Source organism: Oncorhynchus masou, chromosome 32, assembly GCF_036934945.1.
Source record: "Oncorhynchus masou masou isolate Uvic2021 chromosome 32, UVic_Omas_1.1, whole genome shotgun sequence".
In the NCBI taxonomy this organism is placed as follows: domain Eukaryota; kingdom Metazoa; phylum Chordata; class Actinopteri; order Salmoniformes; family Salmonidae; genus Oncorhynchus; species Oncorhynchus masou.
The window spans coordinates 45,205,843-45,228,177 of record NC_088243.1 but is presented as its reverse complement, the minus strand read 5'-3'; the positions used below and the strand labels follow the sequence as shown (position 1 = coordinate 45,228,177).

At 42.6% G+C, this 22,335-nt stretch overlaps 1 long non-coding RNA gene across 1 annotated transcript; it reads left to right on the top strand.

The window, feature by feature from the left end:
* The first annotated feature begins 2,999 nt into the window (after positions 1-2,999).
* Positions 3,000-8,142, top strand: LOC135526124 (uncharacterized). Its single transcript, XR_010453248.1, has 2 exons — positions 3,000-3,709; positions 7,475-8,142. It is a non-coding gene; the product is annotated as an uncharacterized LOC135526124 (long non-coding RNA).
* Positions 8,143-22,335: the final 14,193 nt, after the last annotated feature.

Below are 22,335 nucleotides of genomic sequence, written 5' to 3'. Positions count from 1 at the left end.
TCTTCCTCTCTGTTGTATTCACAAAACACACCACATCATTTGATGTTGGTGTTTATTGGATGTGTCTGTCATTCAATCACAACAAACAAGGCCAGTAGTGAGTACAAAGGAGGTAAGCTCAGCCTGCTGTAGCTTTGCTATGAAGAGAACAACGTTTTGAAGTCCAGGACTTCTCCCCTCCTGACTGACTCGCTATCTCAAGATGATCAGCTAATTCAGTTCTATGTGTAGGTTAAAGGCAGCTCTGACCTTGTGTTTAGTCAAGCTGACAGCTGCTGGCTAGCTGCTATTTCGCTGTCAAATCAGTTATGGCTAGATAGAAGAGCTAGTGTCTGGAATGTGTTTCATAAGATGCTCATTCTACAACACACTGCTACAAAAGTAGCTTGCAACATGTGTAAATGTGTGAACTGTACAATGCCACCTTTTTCTTACATGAGGGGAGGTCCTCGGGACAAGTTTACCTCTTACATCTATGGGGGCGCTATTTCATTATTGGATAAAAAAACGTGCCCGTTTTAAGCGCAATATTTTGTCACAAAAAGATGCTCGACTATGCATATAATTGACGGCTTTGCTTTGGAAAGAGAACACCAAAACTGCAAAGGTATTGTCTGTGAGTGCCCCAGAACTGATGCTACAGGCGAAACCAAGATGAAACTTCAAACAGGAAATGAGCAGGATTTTTGAGGCTCTGTTTTTCATTGTCTCCTTATATGGCTGTGAATTCGCAAGGAATGAGCCTGCCCAATCTATCGTTTCCCCAAGGTGTCTGCAGCATTGTGACGTATTTGTAGGCATATCATTGGAAGATTGACCATAAGAGACTACATTTGCCAGGTGTCCGCCCGGTGTCCTCCGTCGAAATTGGTGCGTCATCTTCAGCTGCACGTCTTTTTCCAAGCGATTCAGAGGAGAAAGTAGACATCCACGAACGATATATCAATGAAGAGATATGTGAAAAACACCTTGAGGATTGATTCTAAACAGCGTTTGCCATGTTTCAGTCGATATTATGGAGTTAATTTGGAAAAAAGTTCGCCGTTTTGATGACTGAATTTTCGTTTTTTTTGGTACCCAAACGTGATGTACAAAACGGAGCGATTTCTCAGGAAAAACTTTCAGGAAAAACTGAACATTTGCTATGGAACTGAGAGTCTCCTCATTGAAAACATCCAAAGTTCTTCAAAGGTAAATTATTTTATTTGAATCCTTTTCTGGTTTTTGTGCAAATGTTGCCCGCTAAATGCTACGCTAAATGCTACGCTAAATGCTACGCTAGCTATCAATACTCTTACACAAATGCTTGTTTTGCTATGGTTCAAAAGCATATTTTGAAAATCTGAGATGACAGTGTTGTTAAGAAAAGGCTAAGCTTGAGAGCTAGCACATTCATTTCATTTCATTTGCGATTTTCATAAATAGTTAACGTTACGTTATGCTAATGAGCTTGAGGCTATAACTGGATACAGGTTTTTTTCATAGCCAAATGTGAACAAAACGGAGCGATTTGTCCTGCACAAATAATATTTTTAGAAAAACTGAACATTTGCTATCTAACTGAGTGTCTCCTCATTGAAAAGATCTGAAGTTCTTCAAAGGTAAATGATTTTATTTGAATGATTTTATTGTTTTTGTGAAAATGTTGCTGGCTGAATTCTAGGCTTATAGCTATGCTAGCTATCAATACTCTTACACAAATGCTTGTTTAGCTATGTTTGAAAATCATATTTTGAAAATCTGAGATGACAGTGTTGTTAACAAAAGTCTAAGCTTGAGAGCAAATATATTTATTTCATTTCATTTGTGATTTTCATGAATAGTTAACGTTGCGTTATGCTAATGAGCTTGAGGCTATAAATAGGATCCCAGATCCGGGATTGCTCGACGCAAGAAGTTAAACACAGGTCTGTCAAATAAATAACAAACAGAGTTAACAAAAGTGTCAGGGTTTATTACAACAAGACCAATACATTACAATATTTAAGAGTCACCAGTATACCCAATCCGCCCACCGGCTAGGACTAGTGCCCAGAGAGCACACAAGGAATCAGATCCAGAACCAGAATATGTATTTAAAAAAACAGGACATAAGCCTGGCATGTAAAGCACTTCTAGTAGAAAACATGCAATCTTTGAAGTATATTCACACTCATTGAAAGATATTACACTCGTAATTGAACACTCCTTAGGATAGCAGACGAAACAAAAACTGTTTGTAAGATGAAACACTGAAAGATGCTAACACTTGCGGTAATCAGTACGCGAAAGCACACATGTGAATTCGTAAGACTGGCTGTGTGGTGTACTGATTCTGTAAAAGCTTCTTTGCTGCCCTTCTTGACACCAGGCCATCCTCCAAAAGTCTTCGACTAACTGTGCGTGGAGATGCTACCATTCCTGAGCAAGCTCTGTACTGGTGGTGCCCCGATCCCGCAGATGAATCAACTTTAGGAGACAGTCCTGGCACTTGCTGGACTTTCTTGGGCACCCTGAAGCATTCTTCACAACAATTGAACCGCTCTCCTTGAAGTTCTTGACGAGCCCTTAAATGGTTGATTTAGGTGCAATCTTACTGGCATTAATATCCTTGCCTGTGTAGCCCTTTTTGTGCAAAGCAATGATGACGGCACGCGTTTCCTTGCAGGTAACCATGGTAAACAGAGGAAGAACAATGATTCCAAGCACCACCCTCCTTTTGAAGCTTCCAGTCTGTTATTTGAACTCAATCAGCATGACAGAGTGATCTCCAGCCTTGTCCTCATCAACACTCACACCTGTGTTAAAGAGAGAATCATGACATGATGTCAGCTGGTTCTTTTGTGGCAGGGCTGAAATACAGTGGAAATTGTGTGGATTCAGTTAATTTGCATGGCAAAGAGGGACTTTGCAATTAATTAGAAATTATTCTGATCACTCTTCATAACATTCTGGAGTATATGCAAATTGCCAGAAAATATTGTAAAGTACTAGTTACATTTTGAATGCTTAGCTGTCACGGTTCATGAATCCACTGCCTCCGTCTCTCTTTCTCGCTCTCTCTCTCTCTCTCTCTCTCTCTCTCTCTCTCTCTCTCTCTCCAGTGTTTGTGTGGGCGTGGTTTCCCAATCTCGGCCTGATTGTCTGCGCCAGCTGGAACCACTTATCTTCCCTTTATATGTTCTGTTACCAGTGTTTCTTGTTGTCAGATCGTTGTTTCTTCTCTGAGGTTGTGTCGTGTGTCCGTGCTCTTCTCTTGTGTGGATTATCTGCTGTGCTCCTTCCTACTCATCTGGACACACTCCCCTGGTTTTCTCAGCACGTTATGATCGGAAGATGCGCCCGAGTTCCTGGGTCGGATTCCTTCTGAGTACAGTCTGTCTGTCATGTTGCTGCTGTGAACTACATTCATTAAAACCATCGTTGCTTGCATCTTGCATCCGCCTCTGTGTTGTAACAGAACGATCTGACCAGACCATGGATGCAGCGAGTTCAACGAGTCTGACCGAATTCCTTTCCCGCAGTATCACGAGAATGGATCAACAAGAGGAGAACATCTCCAGCACAGGTCGGGCAGTACAAGCCCTTTCGACGCAGGTATCCCAGCTGACCCAACAATTGCAACATCTGAGGGGTTCCGCTGCGCCACCTACACCGGCAGTTCAACCCGCCCCGCCAGAGCCGGATTCCCAGCTAGAGCCACGGCTACCGACACCAGAGGGTTATTCAGGTGATCCTGACTATTGCAGAGCCTTTCTTACGAGATGTTCCATGCATTTCTCGTTGCAGCCACGGACCTTCAACCGTGAACAGTCTAAGGTAGCATTCGTACTCACACTGCTATCAGGCAAAGCGTCTCTCTGGGGAACGGCGGTGTGGGCGAACCAGGACCCATGCTGCACCTCTTTCCAGACACTCTCCGAGGAGATGAGAAGGGTCTTCGATCGGGCCGTGGCGGGTAGGGAGACGGCCAGACTACTCGCTGACCTTCGCCAAGGAGACCATTCAGTATCGGAATACTCCATCCAATTCCGCACTCTGGCCGCTGAGTGTCAGTGGAACGAGGAGGCGCAGTGGGACATGTTCCTGCATGGGCTGGAGGACCGGATCCAGAAGGAGATTTATGTTCTGGACCTTCCCAGGAGTTTAAATGGACTAGTGGAACTAGCCCTGAGGGTCGACGCTCGTCTGAGTCATATTGGCCGCCGAGCATGCCCTAACAGACCGTATAACGACACGGAGGGCTGGCATGCCAGCGTCGGGAACACGGCCAGTTCAGCCTCCGCTCACAAACCCATGCAGCTGGGGAGAGCTCGCCTCTCCCGGGAAGAGAGGGAGAGGCGGAGATCCCAAGGACTCTGTCTCTACTGTGGTAGAGCGGGCCACTTTATCCACTCCTGCCCGGTAAAAGATCAGGCCCGGTAGTAAACATGAGGCTACTATCGGGTGGTGTCACCACAGAGAAGACCTCATCATCTACTCTCCTCCCGGTAAGACTAAGATGGGCCACCCACACGCACGACACCCAAGCCTTACTGGACTCAGGAGCAGAGGGTAATTTCATGGACTTCAAGCTCGCTCACAAACTCCAGATCCCTATCACCTCACTCACGCACAAGATATCCGTCAACGCTCTCAATGGTCAAGAACTCCCCAACATTTCTCACACCACTGAACCTATCACACTCATCACTTCTGGCAATCACACTGAGACACTATCATTCCTACTCATGGACTCACCCCTTGCACCATTAGTTCTCGGCCACCCTTGGCTCACCCAACACAACCCCAGAGTTGACTGGGGTCATAACTCTATATCCATGTGGAGTAACAAGTGTCTTGAGTCCTGTTTAGTGTCTGCTTGTTCGTCTGTGTCTGATTCTGTGTTTCTAGAGGAGGCAGTGGATTTGTCTAACGTGCCCGTTGAATACCTCGACCTGAAGGAGGTGTTCAGTAAGTCCCGTGCTGCTTCCCTTCCTCCGCATCGTCCCTATGACTGTGCAATAGAATTATTGCCAGGTGAGTCTCCGCCTAAAGGCAAGTTATATTCACTTTCTGTTCCTGAGAGGGAGGCTATGGAGAGATACATCTCTGGTTCTCTGGCATCTAAATTCATTCGTCCTTCCTCTTCTCCAGCGGGGCGGGGTTCTTCTTTGTGGGGAAGAAGGACGGATCTCTGCGTCCTTGCATTGATTACCGTGGGTTGAATAACATCACAGTGAAGAATACCTATCCCTTACCGTTGATGTCCTCCGCCTTTGAAAGGTTACAGGGAGCATCCGTGTTCACTAAGTTGGATTTACGTAATGCATATCATTTGGTTCGCATAAGGGAGGGGGACGAATGGAAGACCGCGTTTAACACCCCCAGAGGGCACTTCGAATATTTGGTCATGCCTTTTGGGCTATCCAACTCCCCAGCGGTTTTCCAGGCACTCGTCAATGACGTGCTGAGAGATATGATTGATCAGTTCATATATGTTTACCTGGATGACATACTGATTTTTTCTTCTTCTCTCCAGGAACACGCTCAACACGTCAGACGAGTGCTTCAGAGGTAGTTGGAGAATGGACTTTTTGTCAAGGCGGAGAAATGCATTTTTCATGCACAATCCGTTCCATTCCTAGGTTACATCGTCTCGACTGAAGGTATTCGCATGGATCCCGACAAGGTTAAGGCTGTGGTGGATTGGCCAAGCACAGATTCCCGTAAGGCCCTACAGAGGTTTCTGGGATTCGCCAATTTCTACCGGCGTTTCGTTCGCAACTTTAGCCAGATAGTCGCTCCTCTTACCGCCTTAACCTCTCCCAGAGTGACGTTCAGGTGGTCCGATACAGCCGAGGCTGCATTCGCCAAACTCAAGAGCCGCTTTGTTTCGGCTCCTATCCTCATAGCTCCCGATCCCTCGCGTCAGTTCGTGGTGGAGGTGGACGCTTCAGAGGTGGGGGTAGGTGCGGTACTTTCCCAACGTTCCTCTTCTGACGACAAGATGCACCCTTGCGCGTTCCTTTCCCATCGGTTATCACCTGCGGAACGCAACTACGACATTGGCAACAGAGAGTTGTTGGCAGTGAAGTTAGCACTGGAGGAGTGGCGCCATTGGTTAGAGGGTTCGGGGGTACCTTTTATAGTTTGGACCGATCACAAGAATTTGGAGTATATCAGAACCGCCAAGCGACTCAACTCCAGGCAGGCGTGGTGGGCACTCTTTTTCGGACGTTTTGACTTCTCTCTCTCGTATCGCCCGGGTTCCAAGAATGTCAAACCCGATTCCCTTTCTCGCATTTTTGACCATTCCGAACGCCCATCCACTCCCGAGTGCATCCTACCCGGGACCCTAGTGGTCTCCACACTCACATGGGAGGTTGAATCGAGGGTCAAAACGGCCTTAGAGGGGGTCACGCCTCCGCCCGGTTGCCCGCCTAATCGGTTGTTTGTGCCGGAGGGGTGTCGGTCCGATGTTATTCGGTGGGGGCACTGCTCCAACGTAGCGTGTCATCCAGGAGTCAGCCGCACTAGCTTTTTGGTTAAGCAACGCTTTTGGTGGCCATTGATGGCTCGTGACATTCACAGTTTTGTCTTGGCCTGCTCGGTTTGTGCCACTGGGAAGACTTCTAATCGACCCCCAGATGGGTTACTCCAACCGCTGTCGGTTCCTTCGAGACCCTGGTCCCACATCGCGCTAGATTTTGTTACCGGCCTCCCGCCCTCCCAGGGCAAGACTGTTGTTTTGACCGTGGTGGACCGGTTCTCGAAGGCGGCTCATTTTATTCCCTTGCCTAAATTACCATCTGCCAAGGAGACAGCGGTAACTGTCGTGGATCACGTCTTTCGCTTACATGGCCTGCCGATGGACGTAGTTTCTGACCGGGGGCCCCAATTTGTGTCCAAGTTTTGGCAAGAGTTTTGTAGGTTACTGGGAGCGAGTGTCAGCCTGTCTTCAGGGTTTCATCCCCAGAGCAACGGTCAAACGGAGAGGGCCAACCAAGATTTGGAGAGAGTGTTGCGATGTTTGGTTTCTAAGAATCCCTCTTCCTGGAGTCAACAACTCTCTATGGTTGAGTACGCTCACAATTCGTTGCCAGTGGCAGCCACGGGTCTCTCTCCGTTTGAGTGTAGTTTAGGTTACCAGCCACCTATCTTTCCCAGTACGGAGTCCGAGGTCACTGTTCCCTCCGCTCACGCTTTCATCCAGAGGTGCCGTCACGCATGGAGCAGAGCCCGTGAGACTCTTCTCCGGGTGGGGGCGCGCACCAAGGCTAAGGCCGATCGCCACCGGTCGAAGCCTCTGGTATACGTCGTTGGCCAAAGAGTGTGGCTTTCTACTAAGAACATTCCACTCCGATCCGTTTCGAACAAGCTTGCCCCCAAATTTATCGGCCCGTTCAGAGTCACCAGGATCATTAGTCCGGTGGCGGTCCGGCTCAAGCTTCCTCCGGCGTATAGGAGAATTCATCCTACCTTTCATGTGTCTAAAATAAAACCTGTGTTTCAGGCACGCATTAACCCGCCGGTCCCGGTTACCCCGCCGCCACGACTTGTTGATGGGGAAACCACCTTTTCTGTCAATCGTATTTTGGACTCTAGAAGGAGGGGACGCGGATTCCAGTACCTGGTGGACTGGGAGGGTTACGGCCCGGAGGAGAGAAGTTGGGTACCTGCTAGGGACATTCTGGATCACTCCCTTATCGATGATTTCAATCGACAGGTAAATTCGCCTGGGAACGCCAAGAGGCGTTCCTAGGGGGGTATTGTCACGGTTCATGAATCCACTGCCTCCGTCTCTCTCTCTCTCTCTCGCTCTCTCTCTCTCTCTCTCTCTCTCTCCAGTGTTTGTGTGGGCGTGGTTTCCCAATCTCGGCCTGATTGTCTGCGCCAGCTGGAACCACTTATCTTCCCTTTATATGTTCTGTTACCAGTGTTTCTTGTTGTCAGATCGTTGTTTCTTCTCTGAGGTTGTGTCGTGTGTCCGTGCTCTTCTCTTGTGTGGATTATCTGCTGTGCTCCTTCCTACTCATCTGGACACACTCCCCTGGTTTTCTCAGCACGTTATGATCGGAAGATGCGCCCGAGTTCCTGGGTCGGATTCCTTCTGAGTACAGTCTGTCTGTCATGTTGCTGCTGTGAACTACATTCATTAAAACCATCGTTGCTTGCATTTTGCATCCGCCTCTGTGTTGTAACATTAGCAGGACAGGAAAATTGTCAAATTCAAGCACATATCAAGAGAATACATCCCTGCCGCCTCTCGCCTAGTGGACTTACTAAACACAAATGCATATTTTGTAAATGATGCCTGAGTGTGGGAGTGTGCCCCTGGCTGTCCATACATTTTAAAAACAAGAAAATGGTGTTTCTGCTTTGCTGAATTTAAGGAATTTTATATGATTTATACTTTTATCAATTGCATTTACTTTTGATAAAACCAAATACTTTTAGACATTTACTTGTGTACCTTTCTATTAAGGTATGGCTACTTTTTCCACTACTGCAACTACTTTAATGATTTTTTCATTGGCAAGATTAGCATATAAGGCATGATATTCCAGCAACAGGAGTGTAGAGTGTGGAAGAGGCGTAAAAGGTATTGTCTACCAACAATGACAAGCCACCAGGGTCTGACAACTTGGATGGAAAATTACTGTGGATAATAGAGGATGTTGTTGCCAGTCCTATTTGCCATATCTTCAATTTAAGCACCATAGAAAGTGTGTGACCTCAGGCCTGGAGGGAGCCAAAAGTCATTCCGCTACCTAAGAATAGTGAAGCCCCCTTTACTGTCTCAAATAGCCAACCATTCAGCCTGTTACAAAACTTTAGTAAACTTTTAGAAAAAATTGTGTTTGACCAGATACAATGCTATTTTATAGTAAACAAACAGACTTTCAGCACGATTAAAGGAAAGGACATTCAACAAGCACAGCACTCATACAATGACTGATGATTTGCTGAGAGAAATTTATGTTAAAAAGATTGTGGTGGCTTTACACCCCCTGCTATATTGTGGATAAAGAGTTACCTGTCTATCATAACACAGAGGGTGTTCTTTAATGGAAGCTTCTCCAACATAATCCAGTTAGAACCAGGAATTCCCCAGAGCAGCAGTCTAGGCCCCTTACTGTTTTCAATCTTTACTAACGACATGCCACTGGCTTTGAGTAAAGCTAGTGTGTCATGGCCAGCGAAGAGCCCGGATCTCAATCCCATTGAGCACGCCTGGGACCTGTTGGATCGGAGGGGAAGGGCTAGGGCTATTCCTCCCAGAAATGTATTGGATCTTGCAGGTGTCTTGTTGGAAGAGTGGGGTAACTCTCACAGCAAGAACTGGCAAATCTGGTGCAGTGCATGAGGAGGAGATGCACTGCAATACTTAATGCAACTGGTGGCCACACCAGATATTGACTGTTACTTTTGAGTTTGTACCCCCTTTTGTTCGGAGACACTTTATTCCATTTCTGTTAGTCACATGTCTGTGGAACTTGTTCAGTTAATGATTCAGTTCTTGAATATTTTTATGTTCATACAAATATTTGCACATGTTAAGTTTGCTGAAAATAAACACAGTAGACAGTGACAAAAGACTGCTGGTCTCACGGTATTTGACCATCAGTAAACATAAACACGTTTGGCATCTCGAGGCCTCTACGCATACAATCCACACCTTTGGAACATCTACATTAAAAACAATCAAATAAATCAATTTAATATACACCACCACAATGAATCCATTATTTATTTTAGTCAGATGCACATTATGATACATTATTAAATAAAGAAAATGTATTTCAGAAGAATAGAATATGAGTTGGCCTACTGTAGGCCTATGTTCATTTAACTGACAAGATATGCATAAGTCCTGTGCCAATATTTTATATGACTTTATAGTAAGAAGAATATGATTGAACATAGAAAGGATATTTTCCCATTACAGAGTGAGTGAAGTGGCTATGTTGACCATAAAGTAATTTAATAATTTAAAAACAGGTCCAAAATGCTAGTTATTTGGCAACTTTACACTACTGGTCAAAAGTTTAATTACACCTACTCATTCAAGGGATTTTCTTTAGTTTTACTATTTTCTACATCGTAGAATAACAGTGAAGACATCAAAACTATAAAATAACACATATGGAATCATCTAGTAACCATAGTGTTAAACAAATCAAAATAAATGTTATATTTGAGATTCTTCAAATAGCCACCCTTTGCCTTGATGACAGCTTTGCACACTCTTGGCATTCTCTCGACCAGCTTTATGAGGTAGTCACCTGGAATGCATTTAAATTAACAGGTGTGCCTTATTAAAAGTTCATTTGTGGAACTTCTTTCCTTCTTAATGCATTTCAGCCAACCAGCTGTGTTGTTACAAGGTGTGGGGTTTATACAGAAGATAGCCCTATTTGGTAAAAGACCAATTCCATATTATGGCAATTACAGCTAAAATAAGCAAAGAGAAATGACAGTACATCATTACTTTAAGACATGAAGGTCAATCAATACGGAAAATAAAAAAAATACAAGAACTTTGAAAGTTTATTCAATTGCAGTCGCAAAAACCATCAAGCGCTATGATGAAACTGGCTCTCATGAGGACTGCCACAGGAATGGAAGTCCCAGAGTTACCTCTGCTGCAGAGGATAAGTTCATTAGAATTATCAGTCTCAGAAATTGCAGCCCAAATAAATGCTTCACAGAGATCAAGTAAGAGACACATTTCAACATCAGCTGTTCAGAGGAGGCTGTGTGAATCAAGCCTTCGTGGTTGAATTGCTGCAAAGAAACCACTACTAAAGGACACCGATAAGAAGACACTTGCTTGGGCCAAGTAACACAAGCAATGGACATTAGACATTTGTCCTTTGGTCTGGAGTCCAAATTGGAGATTTTTTGTTTCAATCGACGTGTCTTTGTGAGACACATACGGAGATCATCCGTTTACCCACATTATCAAATAATGACCTACTTTGTTTAATTACTACTTTAATTAAAATATAAATGTAACAATTACAGTAACTCATTAGGAACTTGGGACACCACGGGAAAAATTGTTTAAAGAGTGACTATCTCCCAACTTAAACTCTAAAGATACATAGAGGTACATGTTACCTCTTCAGTCTCATTTTCAACGTCGCAAATATCTTAATCCGCAAGAACCCTAGCCTAAGTGATGAATCAGTAGTACACAAATTTGCTTAATTAATTATTTACTAACTAAATCACACAGAAATACATAAACACAAAACAAGGTATAGGTCATTGATTACTAACATAATATGAAAAGTCACTAGTGGACTAACCTGATATGATGACTTGTTACACAATGAAAGTGGGGGGATAAAGAGTAGGAGCGACAAAGAGAGTGGACGTATCATACATACACTCGGAAACAACGCTCACTGTAAATATGAATATTTAGCATCCGAACAACTGCTCAGTTGGATTAGAAGTGCAATATATATTTATGCGTAGATGTCTTTGTTGTCTCTCTGTTGAAACCACTATATCCGTCTATGGCGAGTAGTTCGATGTAAGTCTCTGGTTGTCCACCAGAGGTCACAATGTCCTTAGTTGTAGGCTTCTTTGTCTCTGAGTGTTCATGAGGATACATCAGAGGTGTACCACATGGTGTTCAGATGGAGCTGTACTTCCCTCTGTTCATCAGAATAAATACCTCAGAGTTAACTATGATTGGTGAGAGGGATTTGTCCTTCCCTCTTGTCTTGGGTTGAGTTTTCCAGACTACTTTACATACAGAGCTGCAGACGGTGCATGTTTTGGTCTAGTCTTCACCTGTAGAGAGTTTCTGAGGGTCTCACCATTTTCTGGTTTGTAGTTTTAACCATTTCCAGCCGTGTAGCAACCACTCCACGCTGTCTGGTCTGGTAGAGTCCGGCTTACACTGTCCGCCTGCTTGGTCTAATGTACATCTTGTTACAAGCCCTTATTAAGCTCACTGGCCTGAAAGGCAAACTCTGAGCTCACTTGGACATGGCTACTGACTGACACAAGTTTTGCAAGACATTTTTTTCTCATTTAGAAGGCTAAAATCACATTGCTATCTTTTCACTAATAGTTTCATATTTAATCATATACGTTTTACAACATTTAGATGTAAATCTGATATATACATTGTGAAAGCTCTTAACCTGTTGCGTCGCGCAATTCCGGATCCGGGATTCTATTTATAGCCTCAAGCTCATTAGCATAACGCAACGTTAACTATTCATGAATATCGCAAATGAAATTAAATAAATATATTTGCTCTCAAGCTTAGACTTTTGTTAACAACACTGTCATCTCAGATTTTCAAAATATGCTTTTCAACCATAGCTAAACAAGCATTTGTGTAAGAGTATTGATTGCTAACATAGCTATAAGCCTAGAATTCAGCCAGCAACATTTTCACAAAAACAAGAAAATAATTCAAATAAAATCATTTACCTTTGAAGAACTTCAGATGTTTTCAATGAGGAGACTCTCAGTTACATAGCAAATGTTCAGTTTTTCAAAAAATATTATTTGTGTAGGACAAATCACTCCGTTTTGTTCACGTTTGGCTATGAAAAAAACCTGTATACAGTTATAGCCTCAAGCTCATTAGCATAATGTAACGTTAACGATTTCTGAAAATCGCAAATAAAATGAAAATAATGCGCCTACTCTAAAGCTTAGCCTTTTCTTAACAACACTGTCATCTCAGATTTTCAAAATATGCTTTTGAACCATCGCTATTCACTAATTTGTGTAAGAGTATGCTAAGCTAGCTTAGCATTTTGAGTAGCATTTAGCACGCAACATTTTCACAAAAACCAGATAACCAAATAAATAAAATCATTTACCTTTGAAGAGCTTCGGATGTTTTCAATGAGGAGACTCTCAGTTACATAGCAAATGTTCTGTTTTTCCTGAAAGCATCTTTGTGTAGGAGAAATCGCTCCGTTTTGTACATCACATTTGGCTACCGAAACGAACCGAAAATTCAGTCACCAACAACGTCAAACTTTTTCCGAATTTGCTCCATAATATCGACCGAAACATGGCAAACGTTGTTTGGAATCAATCCTCAAGGTGTTTTTTTCACATATCTCTTCATTGATATATCGTTCGTGGAAGCCTGCTTTCTTCTCTGAATTCCATGGAAAAATACTTGCAGCTGAGGTTTGCGCACCAATTTCGGCGCAGGACACCGGGGCGGACACCTGGTAAATGTGGTCTCTTATGGTCAATCTTCCAATGATATGCCTACAAATACGTCACAATGCTGCAGACACCTTGGGGAAACGACAGAAAGGGCAGACTCATTCCTCTCGCATTCACAGCCATATAAGGAGACAATGGAAAACGGAGCCTCAAAAATCCTGCTCATTTCCTGGATGCCGTTTCATCTTGGTTTTGCCTGTAGCTCACGTTCTAGGGCACGCACAGAAAATATCTTTGCAGTTCTGGAAACGTCAGAGTGTTTTCTTTCCAAAGCTACCAATTATATGCATAGTCGAGCATCTTTTTGTGACAAAATATTGCGCTTAAAACGGGCACATCTTTTTATCAAAAAATGATATAGCGCCCCTAGAGTTTCAAGAGGTTAAAGTTCAATTTTCTCCATTATAATGCATTTCTGATCATTTTAATGAAATCACAAAATAGACATGGATTTTCCAATTTCCATCTGTCATAATTCCCAACATTTGGATATTGAAATATATTATCCTAATGCTCATTGTTTGATATTTGAAGTTTGGCAAAGTCTCTCTCTGTTATAACGAAGAGATTTTTAACTTCTCCATACTTCAGAGGCAAGAGAGAGAACATTTACGACCGGTCTTTAAGTCAAAAAACCGTCCCAACTCCCCCTCTCCTCTGGGAGAGAGCGGGTTTGGGCTCTGTGTCCTCAGTTTCCGATGGATTTCTCAACCAAACGTGAAAAACAAACAGAGGTATTTTGGCTATAAAAATAATATTTATTCAACAAAATGAACATTTGCTGTCTAACTGGGAGTCTCGTCAGTGAAAACATCCGAATATCATCAAAGGTAAACGGTTCATTTGATTGCTTTGCTGCTGCTAACTGGACATAATGTTATGCTAGGCTATCGATAAACTTACACAAATGCTTGTCTTGCTTTGGCTATAAAGCATAATTTAAAAATATGTGATAACAGGGTGATTAACAAAAGGCTAAGCTGTGTTTCATTATATTTCACTTGTGATTTCATGAATATGAATATTTTCTAGTAATTATTTTTGTCCGTTGCGTTATGTTAATTAGTGTCAGTTGATGATAATTCTCCCAGATCCGGGATGGGTAGTTCCATTAATTAAGAACAAATTCTTATTTTCAATGACGGCCTAGAAACAGTGGGTTAACTGCCTGTTCAGGGGCAGAACGACAGATTTGTACCTTGTCAGATCTTGTCAGTAACCTTTCGGTTACTAGTCCAACGCTCTAACCACTAGGCTACCCTGCCGCCCCAGACTCAGAGTGAGTCTGACCACAAGTCAGAGACCACTACGATGACACAACAAATGTGTTTGCTGGATCACGGAAAAAGAGCAGGAATACAGTCCAAGCTATGTCTTCCAATGGTGCGACTACAGTCTGCATCCAAAGATTATCCAACTTGAATAAACGCTCAGAGGTAAGGATGACAACAGTGGTCTAGTCTACGGTGATATAGATATCACTTATTATTGATATCTACAAAGTGCAATGATGTGGATCACACTGCTGCCCTCTCATTTAGCTATTTGCGCCTTATGGATTGTTGTTGTTGTGGATGGCTGTTCACAAATTTAAATGTGTATTTGAACCCAATGGATAGCCACTGAAAAATGTGCTCTTGCAACAGCTGCATAGTACGGATCCCAGCCTATGGAATGAAAGTGGGGTTTTTATTGCTCAATCTAATTCATGCTGATGAAACAAAACAAAAAATGGACATGCTCAAACTCACACACTTTTGATAGACTTAAAGAAGCAATCTGTAGTTGCTACATCCATTTTTGGACTTATAAAATATATATCCATTGATTCTTGAAGAATATAACTTGTAAATGCCTCATGAGCTTTGTTCAACCGTCCCACTCCTTGAGAACCTAAAAAATAAGCTTGTTTTTCTCCAATGTTTGTAAACATTGTAAATGCCTCATAACATGGTCAAAACAATAATGTTGATATCATTTATGGTCAGTCCTTGCATCCATAGCTCTGTCAATTAATCTGAGAGTGGTTATATTTCTACAGGCCCATGCCTCAGCTTTTTACCAAAACATAGGCGGGGTGACGATTTATTATGTCATGCAATAAATGCAAATTAATGACTTAAAAATCATACAATGTGATTTTCTGGATTTTTGTTTTAGATTCCGTCTGTCACAGTTGAAGTGTACCTATGATAAAATTACAGATCTCTACATGCTTTGTAAGTAGGAAAACCTGCAAAATTGTCAGTGTATCAAATACTTGTTCTCCCCACTCTATGTAACGTCTGCGTCCAATTCACACTCCCAAACACTTAGATCCCCGGAACGTACTGTTTTTGGACCTACCGTGCATGACCTTCTGCCTGCCCCTGGATCTAGCTACCTGCCTTCTCCAATGGTCCCTTTGATTAAACACCTGCTGTGCTCTGCGCTTGAAACCAGCTCTTTGTCTCCGTCATGTGCAATACAATTGTAACGATTACGTTTTGAAAGTAATGCTCATGGAAATGGGAGGGATCTCATTTTAGCTAATCACACGACTACGAGGCATAGCTCTGCTTGTGGTTTGCTAGCATACAGGAAAGGTTTCAAATAATCAAAGCTTGTTTTGGATATTGGAATCAGCTTTGTTGTGCTAGGGTAAAAACATAAATGTGTACTCAGCGGAGGCCCCAGGACCGAGTTTGGGTAACCCTGGATTATGTCTATGGCCACAACGTAACAAGCTTTTCTATATTTACTCACGTAATTTACACTCTTATAGACCAAAAGGGGCAGATTTTGGGCTAGTGTCCTCTCTGGGGATAGTGATGCACAAGCTGGGCCTATTTGAAACATCGCCATCTCCTGGCCACATTTACTCACCAGATTCAGTAGCTTGAAAACCCCATTAGATTTTTGCTGAAAGTTAAGAGAGAAAAAAACCTCAAACTGAACATCATTTACAGTGGCTTTAAGTTTGTTTTGGAGTCAAATATAGACTAACAAACAGGTTTGTAATTATTTTATTTCGGTTTACTAAATAGATTCGTTTTCATTTAAGTCTATGAACAGATATACATTGCAACTTCTTATCCAGGGCACAGTGAATATTATTCAAAACCTTCAAGGTTGCTGTGACAGTTCTGTGGCTTGACCTACCATTCAAAATGTTGTCTTCCTGGAATGCTGGAAGTCTACGGGTATCTACATGCTAGCAGATACCCCTAAACCTCCAGTCATTGCGCTAACGCTTGTTTGCATTGCCTCTCGACACTATCTCCAACTTCCTTCATACTGGACACAGAGACATAAAAATGTTATCCACAAGTTCCTTTGACTCTGGGGAAGTAGATAAAGGTCATTATTGCCCAAATCCCGAAGTATCCCTTTAAGCTCCAATACCTTTGCCAAAACAGAACATTTAGATATCGGCCAATAGTTGTTCAGTAGAGTTAGGACAAATGTTGATTTGCATAGTTTGGGGATTTCCACCCTAATCCTCTCTGTAGAAGGCAGCTTGTAGCCTTACGCTCCAGCCCAGACATTGTAGATATGTTCCCCTCAAATTAAACAATTCCCACTGTTTCTTTTTTTCTTCACTGTCTAAGTTCTTAAGAAAATAAACCAAACACATGAGGCCCTAGGTGTACATATTCCCAGGTCTACACTATCACTTCCATCGTTAGTACTGGAGACATTCCTGAGGTGGACAGGATCTCTTGATGTGGTGTCCTTTCAGAATTGGATCTTCCCGGCAGCAATACATTGATAATAAGCTAATATCATCTTGTAAATATTAGAAAAAAAAAGTCTAAGATGGTATTCACTCTGTCTCTATGGTATACACTCACTGTCCCTGGCATTTGAACTGTAATAGGCTGGCTACACTTTCCTGGGCCCGTACGAGTTATGATGTCATGGCGTCCCATCACCTGGGGATCACTTACATGAAAATAGAGGCAATTTCTGTCAGCACATCTTGATTTGCTTTCCTGGTATAACACCACCCATACGCCCAGGCGAGCACTTGACATTTATTTTACTTGCAACTGAGCCTGCAGAGGAAAAATCGTTGCTTGTATTTATTTATTCAAAAAAGTAACTTTTATTTAACTTGGCAAGTCAGTTAAGAATAAATTCTTATTTACGATGATGGCCTACCGCGGACGATGCTGGGCCAATTGTGCACCGCCCTATGGGATTCCCAATCACAGCCGGATGTGATGCAGCCTGGATTCAAACCAGGGACTGCAGTGAAACTTCTTGCACTGAGATTTAGTGCCTTAGACCGCTGTGCCACTCAGGCGTTATTGGTATTGGGCCGATCTCAGCACTGACTGATGTCAATAGAATGCAGTGATGTTTGTTTCAAACAGAGCGCTCTTAAAAATTAGAAGTCAAGGCTTTCTCAGATTGAAGCACTCCATCATGTAGTAGCATTTCCTATTGAAGGACTATAAAAAATGTAATTTATAGGCATATTAGAAAGAGATATTTGGGTATGCCCAAATTGGATTAAAAAAATGCACTAATACTGACTAAGATGATTCATACTCACCAGTTTCTCATGATTGTTTTCTCTAATCATTTTGGAAAGTTTAAGTGTATAATTTGTGATCTGGCACAAATGTCATGTTCCCTTCTTTCATCCAAATTAGAAAAGAGTTTGGAATAGATCTAAAACCTTTCAAAAGACAAGTAAGGAATGGCACAAGTATCTTCAGCACAATGGTAGCTCATATCCTGCATAATCAAAGTACACACATTACAGAAGTGACATTAATCTGTAGATAACTGTGTGGATGAGAGGACAAGAGCACTTAACTTTGGTTAATTTGTATTTGTGTTGGGAACAACGAGTGTTCAGAGACAGGCGTGGATACAGACTCTGCATCTTACGCTCAGGCACAAGCTTAATGGGTAGCATGCGTGAGAATTTAGGACATGCATAAGGGTAGCACACGGGAGAATTTAGGACATACATAAGGGTAGCACGTGGGAAAATTTCGGACATGCATATGGATAGCACACGGGAGAATTTAGGACATGCATAAGGGTAGCACACGGGAGAATTTCAGACATGCATATGGATAGCACACGGGAGAATTTAGGACATGCATAAGGGTAGCACGCGGGAGAATTTCGGACATGCATATGGGTAGCACGCGGGAGAATTTAGGACATGCATAAGGGTAGCACGCGGTAGAATTTAGGACATGCATAAGGGTAGCACGCGGGAGAATTGAGGACATGCATAAGGGTAGCACGCGGGAGAATTGAGGACATGCATAAGGGTAGCACGCGGGAGAATTTCAGACATGCATATGGATAGCACGCGGGAGAATTTAGGACATGCATAAGGGTAGCACGCGGGAGAATTTAGGACATGCATATGGGTAGCACGCGGGAGAATTTAGGACATGCATAAGGGTAGCACGCGGGAGAATTTAGGACATGCATAAGGGTAGCACGCGGGAGAATTCAGGACATGCATTTGGGTAGCATGCAAGATTTCTCACACAGCACTTGTGAATAGGTTGGCACAGCAAACCTATTTAAAAACATGTGAACACAGCAAACATTAAAAAAAGGGAACTCTTCATCACCAGGTGACACTTCATCCAAACTTTCACCCACAAACATCTTTGCCAGAGCGCAAAACACTGACGGGAGATGTTTTATCAATACACCTTCCTTGGAGGAGAGTTGGCCAAACCCTGATTTTTGTTATTTATTTACAGTATATTAAAGCTATGGTTCAGATAACCAACTGAGACCCCGTCCAAGTCGAAATGTTAAAAGAACACTTCAACCGAGGCACCTGGCTGTGATATCATCCCCCTGAATGAAGCCAAACTAAAGAAATGAATATTCTATTTTCAATTAAAACAAATTGACGGCAATACAAGGCAGCTCACTTCTCTCTCTTCTCCAGGGTCTCCACAGCCTTTAAGTCCAACGATTCCCACGATTCATCCAATCTCTTCCCACATGAGCAGAAACAAGAGACAATTAAACAATACAAAATCCATCAGTCATGCCATTAATAAAAACAGCTTTAACTGACAATGTATTACCTTGATGACAACTCTAGTCCCGGTGTGTCACTAGCGCTGGCCAAGGCTCGGCTGTGATTAATGGATGCCGATGTTGGGGTGTGGAGGCTTGGGAATATTGATAGGCCTGTCTTCACTCTGGATGTTAACACTTGGTTGCTGAGACGTTGCTAAGATGTTACAGGGCAAACATCTGTCCATGTCCTCGCGTCCCTGTGACCAATGCGATACGTCAACCGGCACGCCGATGGACTGCCTAGTGCCTTGGTTCAGATGGCTCTGGTTTCAGTGCTTAACGTTTTTCTTCAGGTTTTGTGTTACAAGTCCAAAAGTATGCTCTGTGTGTGTGTGTATGTGTGTGTGTGTGTGTGTGTGTGTGTGTGTGTGTGTGTGTGTGTGTGTGTGTGTGTGTGTGTGTGTGTGTGTGTGTGTGTGTGTGTGTGTGTGTGTGTGTGTAGCTCATTGGGCTGTTTGTGTGTGTGAGTGACCTAGCTTGGACATTGAAGGGAACTTCAATCATCGTCATCTTGACCGCCTATGTGTTACTGAGCAAAAACATGAAGCAAACATATAGCAGTAGGCAGGGCTCTAAAGTGCAACCAGTTTGGTCGCATATGCTCCTAAATATTTTGCTGTGCAACCTGTCATTTTCATTTGGGAGCACCAGTGCCACTGTTGTTGAAATGATTAGGCTTCGCTGTGTCCGAGTGCCCTGGGTAAACCACTGTGGTGGTTGCACCATTACTACACAGAGGTCCGCTTATCCCTACCCCAAACCATTCAAAAGTTGTGACCATATTACTGGCACTACGTTTTTTCCAGATGCAGCTGGCTCACAGACTTAGACACATAATCATTATCTCTGTCCCATGTTGGCATCTGTGAGAGCATGGGCAGTACCATTGCCACCCTCTCCATTTTCTTCTACTACTTCTATGATATGTCAAACAAACAAAGGGTGCATACTGTCACCTGGAGTGTATTGTTTGAATGGGTATATAGACAGGTTTTCCTGATTTACTTCCACCTACAGTTATGGAATGTTTGCTCACAAGTATAATTCATTGGGTGATCCCTCCTTGTGACCTGGATGGAATTAGGTGATCCTTCCTTACGCGTAGGACGTCCCACCCAGTTCACTACTTCAAAATGGTGAGTGCTCAATGGTGCTGCCCATGTTAAAACAGGCTTTTGGGCACTAGAGTACTTCCTTTATCTACCTCTATGATCTGGACGTCTCTCCATTAGCAGGCCGCGTTTTACATTCATAAACCATTTTGCGGCCCATTAATACCATGTTCATTCACGTTACCACATTAGCTAGCTAACATTTGGTGGCACAGAAAGAATGGTAAAGGCATAGCTTCTTCAGGAGATCAATGATCATAGGGCTGAGGGAACTCAGGTTGAGAAAACATAGGGCCCAGGGCACATAGATATCGTCCAAATATATTTTAGGGAATTTGAATGTTTGTGCTTTTCTTCTAACTAATTTCTGGTCTATTTATGTGCTGTTCTATAAATCAATTTCTGTGATCATGCAAGTGGCTGACTGAATGAATCCTCACTGTCAGTAGCTGCAATTTAGCAGTACGCCCAGACCTTGTTTTGAGAACGAAAGATATCGCTTTCAAGCCTCGTGTGGTATTGGTCGGTCACATGAATGAAACAAAGTGGCAATGATGAATTAATTATAGGAAATCATGCAAATATAAGTTATATAAGACAACTGCTGGGACTGTCCAAGGAGAGATTGATATTGATATGTGTACTATGGTGTACTATGGTGCATTGAGTTGGTTGGAACCTCTCCAGCGCACTGACAAAAAAACAATGATTCATATTGTGAGAATTCCAGCACATTGAGCTTGATTGAGTTTGGAACACAACAAAAAACTTGACATTCTTAAAGAGACAGTGTACAATTTTAAGTGTAATGCATCATTACACAATGTAGAAACCTAATATTCCACAAATGACTTTGTAATTTCAATGACAGGTATTGGTACAGGGTTACATATTAGTTTCTCAGGGACAACATTTGCTTATAGATAGAATTTCATACAGGCCCAATAATGTATGGATTTCAATCAATTAAAACATCTTATTTTCTGGTGCTCCTAAATTATGTGGTGCTCCTATGTTTTATAATAAGTTGGGACCACCAGTGCTACCAATGAAATACGTTCATTTAGAGCCCTTGCAGTAGGTCTCACCAATAAAGAGTAATTCAACTGACCTTGCTCTCTGTGTGACCTCTCTAAGTCATTAGGTAAATTGTAGCACCTTCAGTGTATGACAATGACAATTATGTGCTCTATTGATGTGGCAATAGCTAGTGTAATGGTATAAGAAACTTTCGGGAAAGTTGTGAAATAAATCAACAGGTTGCTGAAAACTACAGAGAAATTATTTAATTGGATGTCAGATTCTCTTATCAGTTTCCAGCTTGTGCACTGCAGTGCAACCAAGCATTGGCAAGTTGGACCAACTCGCAACGCCATTGGCTAATTAGCTTCCTGTTTCCATAATGGTTATTACACTGATATGAAAATGGGTTTCAGGTTCAATCACTTCCCAGTTGCATCCAGCAATAGTTTGAATTTTGGCCTATACACCTCATGTCTTTCCTGAGAGAAAAATATGTTTGACCTCACACGATCCTGCACCTGATTTCCTCCAAAGGTGTTGGTGTTGCGGGGAAAAAAATCTGGGGCATGTCGTAATTAAGCTGTTGTAAAAAATACTAATATATATATATTTTTTTACAACAGATTAATCAATTATATTGGCAATGATGTTCCGAGGCCTTGGGGAGGAAGAAAAACCTGTCAAACTGCAGTAACCTTGTACTTGTTCATATTCATTATATTCTTAATAGGGCTAGGCATCCCGCTAGCGGGACAACTTCCGGTGACACTGGCGCACAATTAAAATAAATAATCATAAAAATTATGGATATTAAACATTGATGTACACATAAGTCTCTTATATCAGTTATTGTTAATCTAACTGCACTGACCAATTTACAGTAGCTATTACAGGCAAAAACATGCCAGGCGATTGTTTGAGGACTTCGCCCCACAAAATATTTTTCCACTGGCACAAATAACGATTA